The following is an 8,668-nucleotide window of genomic DNA, read 5'->3' on the forward strand; positions in this document are numbered from 1 at the left end:
TAAAGGCAACGCTACACTGACTGAGCCACCCAGGCCACACTGTACCTTTAAAAGGGAAAAAATGTTTATCATAGTTACTTATGTATTTAGTCTTAGATAGCAAAGAAACTCACCAATTCCATTAACACAATTTTGGCATAATGTTACGTACATTTACATAAAATCCTAAGAATTTATTTTTAAAGATCCACCTTGCTAAGGCTTAAGCGTAGATTTTTTAAAATTAAAATCAAAAGCCAAGTCAAAACCCAAATTCACCTAAATCATGCATTTGTTCATATATGACCTACACATGTGCAAGGTACTTTGCTGGCAATGTGGATAAGAACACATGAAATAGTCCCATCAAGAAGAAGAATTTGCAGTCTCCCAAATGAAACCATATGAAAAGAGCAAGACAATGTAATGCTAAAAACACCAACACTGGTGGGCATTCTAAGGGGAGCATGAACAACTACCAGCAAAGACAGATGAGGGGAGGTGTGCCACTAGCAGGGAGTTCACATTTCCCGCTCTCCTACTGAAAGCCATACCACCTACAAGAGTACTGTCCTTTAAAAAAATAAAAAACTGGGACACCTGGGTGGCTCAGCGGTTGAGCGTCTGCCTTTGGCTCAGGGCATGATCCCAGATCCTGGGATCCTGGGATCCCAGTCCCACATCGGGCTCCCTCCATGGAGCCTGCTTCTCCTTCTGCCTGTGTGTCTCTGTCTGTCTCTGTATGTCTCTCATGAATAAATAAATCTTAAAAAAAATAAAAGTAAAAAACTACTTGTTACCCAACCTCAAGAAATGGAAGCACTAACTGGTTTTCCTCTTTCATAGTAATCTACTCGGAGATAGCACATACTTTAGAGTTGATTGGTTAGAGTTAGAGGTGTGTGGCCAAGCTTAGATGGAAGAATTGAGTCACATTAACTTCAAGCTCTGGCCATTTGGACAGCTCAGTTAGGACATCAGAAACTGAATTTACAAGTTTTCTATAAAAGGTAGTATGCTACACTGTAACCCAAGGGCCACAAGATGGCGCCAGGCAAAGTTATTATTGCTTTAGACTTTAATAACTCTAATTTAAAAATAAAACTTAAAAATTAAAAATTCTGAAATTCAACCTAAGTACAGCTCAAGTAGCCATCTTAATGTGTACTAAGTGTACTCTTTCCATCAGTTACCATGACCCAATTAGTACATTATATACTGTGACAGTCCATCCGTAAATGTACGCACCATGCAGATGCATAACAAGTTTCGCATATTTGCCATTTCTTTTTTTTTATTTGCCATTTCTAGGCATGATTCATTCTGATCTTTTATTTTCGTAATGTTGGTCACAACCCACTAAATGTCATGACCCACAGTTTAAAAATTAAACACACAGTATTCTTATAGATAGAAGATACAGATGTATATACATATAAAATCAGGATAAGATAAATGCCTGGTATATCAATACCTTATCAAATGTGTAATTTTCACTTTACTTCCATTAGGGCTTTGTTCATTTGTTTTAGCCTTACTATTCTATTAAAGGTGCACAATTTCTGTGACGCAAACCCAAATACCCTACCTTTTTTCTTGGTTACTCTAATCCTTTCTCTGAGGTATTAATTTCTCAATGCCTCTGGATAATTGAATGGTTTTCAGAGGGCTATTTTATTCTGAGGCTGCATTTTTTTTAGAATACACACCTTAAGACTTGATTTTTAAGATGATATGCAATATATTCATTAAAATATTTAACCGAAAAGCTGAATCAAGTGAAAGAATATAGGCCTAAATCAGGGGACTCTAGAACAAGAGTGCCCCTTTAATGGAGTAGGAAATAGAATTCAAAAAGATGAATCTCCTAGCCCAGTCCCAGAAAAAGCCAGTTACAGACCTATAGGCGAAACTTCATGGGCACAGACATTCAGGTCAACACCGCTTCACCCACATCACATCACACTGCCTCCTGAAACCCACCCGATGGATGAAAGGACTCCCAAAACCACCTCAGACTGATCCCCTTAGATCAAAATAATTTTAGGACACAACAGTTTCATGTAGAAGCAATGTGATGAGTCAAGGACTCTTAAAACCATTTTTGAACCTAACTTATTTTTTTGAATTAACTTATTTTTAATTGAACCTAACTTCAACATTTTTGAATTAACTTATTTTTAATTCCTCTTTCCTGTTGCCTATTTTACAATTCATTATTTGTTGCCAAGGTGGGGGGGGGACATGCACAAGTCCATTTAGAGAGTCAATGGAGACTCTCTAAAAGTCTCCATTTAGAGAGTCAATCACAAATGTAGTAAAAATGTTTTCTATAAGGGAATTAAATGCCAAAAATATCTTAGCCATCCTCATCTCTCATGGTTGGAGACCTGACTGTATCCCAAGATCTATATATAAATAAAATATTTATGGGGATCCCTGGGTGGCGCAGCGGTTTAGCGCCTGCCTTTGGCCCCGGGCGCAATCCTGGAGGCCCGGGATCGAATCCCACATCGGGCTCCCGGTGCATGGAGCCTGCTTCTCCCTCTGCCTGTGTCTCTGCCTCTCTCTCTCTCTCTCTCTCTCTCTCTGTGACTATCATAAATAAATAAATAAATAAGCAAACAAATAAATAAATAAAATTTAAAAATAAATAAATGAATAAAATATTTGGAATATTATATATTGCAAATACATAATTACTTAACCTTTTATCATAACAGCTGAACAAATATGTATAAAATGTATAAAAGGGCAGGACTCTAGACCAATCTGGGCCTTCACCACCTGTGGACAGTTAGATGAGCTTTGGGAAGTCACTTTCCTCATCTGCAAAATGTGGGTAACAATGGTAGTGACCTCAAAAGGGGCGACTGTAAGGATTAAATGAGAAAATACACTTGAATGTCATTAGTATAGTGCCTGATCCATAGTAGGACTCCAATAGTTAGCCATATACAAAAATTCTTATTTTATGATTACATTTCGTCAACAATTTCTTGCAGCGCTTTGCCAACATACAAGTTGCCATAGGAAAAAAAAAAACAAGTTGCCATGGGGTTCTGTATCCAAATAAAGAATCCCTAATTATTCCCAATGTTTTCGTGTTGAAACATAAACACCGAATTTGAGCTTTAGGCTCTTGCCCAGAAACAGAAATTGGTAACAAACTGGTATTGGTATCAAAATGGAGGCAAATGTAAACTAACCTTCACCATCCCCCTCAAGCACTTCCCTTTGCCTCCCTCTTCCTGTGTGTAAAGAGGTACAATGCTACAAGGTTATTGTTCAGAATTTGTTGTAAAGTTAAACACATGTTCCTACAAGTGAACATTTTCTACCACAGCAGCAGTGACAACAAGCAATTACACTGCCATTAAAAGCAAGACTGCCAACCCTCGAAAGTTAGAAATGTCAGTCAGATCTCACATGAGATCCTACATTTGGTTTTAAGAAACATAATACTAATATTTGATTCTTCACAACAAAAGATATAAAGATTCACTCTGGACAATACACTCTACTGCTTTTTCACAGTACAAAATAAAAGAGTACAATCCCAGCTTTGGAAGTTACACAAACTCTTCATGTGTGCAATTTGTTAATAGGTATTGTTAATAAGAAAGAAGGACCATGGTCAAATAAGTTTCATAAAAGCTGATTTAACAAAGTTAAACAGGTGTTCTTATGGACCTACTTTTCAAAGAGTCTTGCAACCTAATAGGCAATCAGAACTACCAGAGGAGGGGTATCTGATGTGTTGTTTCCCAATGTTACTCGTTGACAAAATGTTTTTAAAAGAGTATCTCATTAGCACCAGCATCTGAGGAATTCACCCAGGAAAGAGAGCAGGACACTTGGAATGATTCAGCCCCAGACAACATCACATTCTGAAACTTCTTTCTAACCAGCGACCTTTCAATCATCCCACTGGTGGCCTTTACCCAGTGCTCATCTTTGTCAACTTCTACAACACTGCTCATTCTCTTCACGGAAATGGCTGTGAGAGGCAGGAGGATGGCACAGTTGGGATCCGAAAATCTGGCTGGCTACTCTTGGAGAGGCCTCAACCCACCACTTATAAAATGCAACCAGCCTGTTACAGGCCTGGCCAGCCCCCACCAATTCCAGCCACCTCAGTGGAGGGGCCAGATGTTCCAGTCCCAGACATGCTCCCAGCTGAACACAGCTGCCCAAGTGACCACAGAGAATGCTACATGGAAAAGAATCTCCCAGGTGGGCCCAGCCATCCCTCAGAATCAAATATGCATTTAGGAGATGCCTGGGTAGCTCAGTCAGCTAAGCGTCCGACTCGTGATTTCAGCTCAGGTCATGATCTCAGGGTCGTGAGATGTAGCACATCGGGTCCTGCGCTGGGTGTGAAGCTTACTTAAGATACTCTCTCAGCCTCTGTCTCTCCCCCACCCTGGCTCTCGTGCACACTTGCTCTCTCTCCCTCAAAAAAAAAAAAAAACATGCCTTTAGAAAGATAAAAGGTCTTTCTCTTTCTCTGCACAACTTATTAAAAAGAAAAATAAATGTTGAACTCCCTGGGGTGGCGGTGGGGTAAGACTTCAGTTCTTCAGCAGTCAAGCTCCTGGCTGTATGCAGAGATGAGAGAAAGCAAATCATATCACAGGGGAGGCAGGGAACTAAGGGAACATGCAGAGTCTTCAGGGTCCACAAGAAACGGATCCAGAGCATCACACGGGTACACACGACACAGTGCAAAGCACACTAGCATGAACTCTTCTAAAAAAAAAAAAAAAACGGTGTTAAAGACACCATCCTCAGAGACTGCCCACTGAAGAAATAAACAAAAACAACACGGTAATAAATGCCGGAAGTCAGATTGGGGTATCTCAGCATGGACAACTCAGTACAGAACTCTGCCCTGCCCATATTAGGATTTTCCATGCTAAACACATTCAGGTGCTGGGCCTAGTTAAAAACTCACTATTCTTTAAAGAGGGACAGAACACTAAAAGTCTAAAGCCTCCTGTATGTCCTTTGTACTTTTCTCCATCTGATCTTTTTAAAGTCCTTTAAAAGTGAAAACCTCTTTTGTTTTCATGTGCCTGATGGCCATCTGGATATCTTCTTTAGAAAAATGTCTGCTGGTGTCTTCTGCCCATTTTTTAACTGGATTATTTGGGTTTTGAGTGTTGAGTTGTATAAATTCTTTGTATGTTTTGGATACTAACCCTTTACCAGATAGGCTATTTGGAAGTATCTTCTCCCATTCTGTAGGCTACAATTTGTAGATTGTTTCCTTTGTTATGCAGAAGCTTTTTATCTTGATGAGGTCCCAATAGTTTTTGCTTTTCTCTCCCTTGCCTCAGGAGACGTGTCTAGTAAAAAATTGCTGCAGCTGAGCTCAAAGAGGTTGCTGCTGTGTTCTCCTCTAGGATTTTGATGCTTTCCTGTCTCACATTTAGGTCTTTCATCCATTTGGAATTTATTTTTGTGTGTAGTGTAAGAAAGGGGTCCAGTTTCATTCTTCTGCATGTTGCTGTCCAGTATTCCCAACACCATTTGTTGAAGAGACTTTTTCCCATTGGATATTGTTTCCTGCTTTTCAAAGATCAATTGACCATATAGTTATGGGTTCATTTTTGGGTTTTCTATTCTGTTCCATTGATCTATGTGTCTATTTTTGTGCCAGTACCACACTTTCTTGATCACTACAGATTTGTAATATAGCTTGAAGTCTGGAGTTGTGATGCCTCCAGCTTTGCTTTTCTTTTTCAAGATTGCTTTAGCTATTTGGGGTCTTTTGTGGTTCCATAGAAATTTCAGGATTGTTTGTTCTAGCTCTGAAAATTGGTCTTCTATGAAAACCTATATTGGTAGGAAGCAGATTTTGAGTTAAGATTCTGATATTCAAAATTACAATTACTCGAACTAGTAATTTAACTAAAAAGGTAATAAGCAATTTTTAAAATTTCAATCTTAGCAGAATTCAAAGAAAGGTCATTAACAAATGTCACTTTTCACCTATCACAATGGCAAAGATGTTTAAAAAGAAAAGGGTACAATTTGGCAAATTTCAGGGAAATTAATGAGTAAATGAAGATGTCCAACTGTTCTGCAAGGTTATGTGAAATGTATATGCAAAGTTTTCAACATGTGCATACTATTTGGACCTAGATACCACTTCTCTACAGTTCTAAGGAAATCATTTAAAGGTTAATTATTTTAGCTATTTAGGATATTTACTGCAACATTGCTTAGAATTGCAAGAAAAGTCCTAGAAAGAGCTTCAGTGTATAGAACAATAAATGCTTAAATGTATAATATATAATGTATACAACAGCATACAGTAGGTCTCTTAACTGAACTGCACCTAACACATTCACACACTCCCAGGGCCCCATTGAGATGAATATGCAAAATGCTATACTGAAGAGCCCAGAGCAGCTCAGGATGGTAGCAAGTACAGCATGGGGAAACAAAAACTAATGCTAGCACACCTCCAGAGTGGTTGGATCTGTTCCCATGATGGTGCCAGAAGTGCTCGTTCATATGAACTGTGAGTCCAATAAATATTAAAATACAAAAACATTTTATGTGAGACAAGAATCCATCAAAATCCTAGAGAACACAGGCAACACCCTTTTTGAACTTGGCCACAGCAACTTCTTGCAAGATACATATATGAAGGCAAGGGAAACAAAAGCAAAAATGAATTATTGGGACTTCATCAAGATAAAAAGCTTCTGCACAGCAAAAGAAACAGTCCACAAAACTAAAAGACAACCTACAGAATGGGAGAAGATATTTGCAAATGACCTATCAGATAAAGGGCTAGTATCCAAGATCTATAAAGAACTTATTAAACTCAACAGCCAAGAAACAAACAATCCAATCATGAAATGGGCAAAAGACATGAAGAGAAATCTCACTAAAGAAGACATACACATGGCCAATAAGCACATGAGAAAATGCTCTGCATCACTTGCCATCAGGGAAATACAAATCAAAACCACAATGAGATACCACCTCACACCAGTGAGAATGGGGAAAATGAACAAGACAGGAAACAACAAATGTTGGAAAGGATGTGGAGAAAGGGGAACCCTCTTGCACTGTTGGTGAGAATGTGAACTGGTGCAGCCACTCTGGAAAACTGTGTGGAGGTTCCTCAAAGAGTTAAAAATAGAACTGCTCTACGACCCAGCAATTGCACTGCTGGGGATTTACCCCAAAGATACAGATGCAATGAAACGCCGGGACACCTGCACCCCAATGTTTATAGCAGCAGTGTCCACAATAGCCAAACTGTGGAAGGAGCCTTGGTGTCCATCGAAAGATGAATGGATAAAGAAGATGTGGTCTATGTATACAATGGAATATTCCTCAGCCATTAGAAACGACGAATACCCACCATTTGCTTCGACATGGATGAAACTGGAGGTTATTATGCCAAGTGAAGTAAGTTAATCAGAAAAGGACAATCATTATATGGTTTCACTCAAACGGGGAATATAAAAAATAGTGAAAAGGATTATAGAGGAAAGGAGAGAAAATGAGTGGGAAAAATCAGAAAAGGTGACAAAACATGAGAGACTCCCAACTCTGGGAAACGAACAAGGGGTAGTGGAAAGGGAGGCGGGCAGGGGGATGGGGTGACTGGGTGATAGGCACGGGGGGGGGCACTTGACGGGATGAGCACTGGGTGTTACGCTGTATGTTGGCAAATCGAACTCCAATAAAAATTATACAAAAAATAATAATATATGAAAACATTTTAAAGATTTATTTATGTTAGAGAGCATGTGTGTGAACAGGGGAGGGGCAGAGGGAGAGAGAATCCCAAGCAGATTCCCTGCTGAGTGCAGACCCTGCCATGGGGCTCCATCTCACAACTCTGAGATCAAGACCTGATCTGAAATGAAGAGTTGGGATGCTTAACCAACTGAGCCACTCAGGTGCCCCAGTATGAATTTAAAAAAAATTCTAGCTTATTCTGTGACAGAATCAAGTTTGTGATCACTGATCTAGAACTCACACTAAAGATTGCTTCCTTCTTAGGAGCACCTGTTCAGGGATGACTCTTCTGTACAGCCTGATTTTTTGTCTCTTCCAGATTCAACCAACCTTCTGTCCCATTAAGGAAGACACCATGTCTCGGCTCAGCTCATGGGAATACCTCCTCTTTTGTGTTCCTAGGTGACTCTGATACTGGACACAGCCTCTCTTGCTATATTCCCAGAAAGCAGGACAGGATACTGGTCAAGAATGCCCCGGCCCCACACCGCCTAGCTCTGAATGGGAGCACCATCACTTACTAGCTGTGGGACCATAAGCAAGTTACTTAACCTCTCTGCTTCAGTATCCTGAGTGATCTAAGCTGAGGGGGTTTCAAAACCTACATCTAAGGTTGGTGGAAGAAATAAATGAGGTAATATATGTCAAGTGCTTAGGACAGTGCCTTAGCACAGGGCAGGTGTTCAGGAAGCATAAGCAGTTGTTATTATTGCTGTTCCTGTGTTTGAATCAGATATATCCTGCCCAATCCCTAGCCAAGTGTGCTGCAGGGTTGTCCGGCGAATGAAAGAATAACATGTAGGCCTGTGTGTCCTCACCCAGGTCACCTCTGAACACCTCCTCTTAGCAGGGCTTTAGATCTAAATACCTTACCTTTTGCAGGATCCCTGCATTCCGACTTTTCATCTTCCCTCTGTTA

This window comes from Nyctereutes procyonoides, unplaced genomic scaffold (genome assembly GCF_905146905.1).
Source record: "Nyctereutes procyonoides isolate TBG_1078 unplaced genomic scaffold, NYPRO_anot_genome, whole genome shotgun sequence".
Taxonomy (NCBI): domain Eukaryota; kingdom Metazoa; phylum Chordata; class Mammalia; order Carnivora; family Canidae; genus Nyctereutes; species Nyctereutes procyonoides.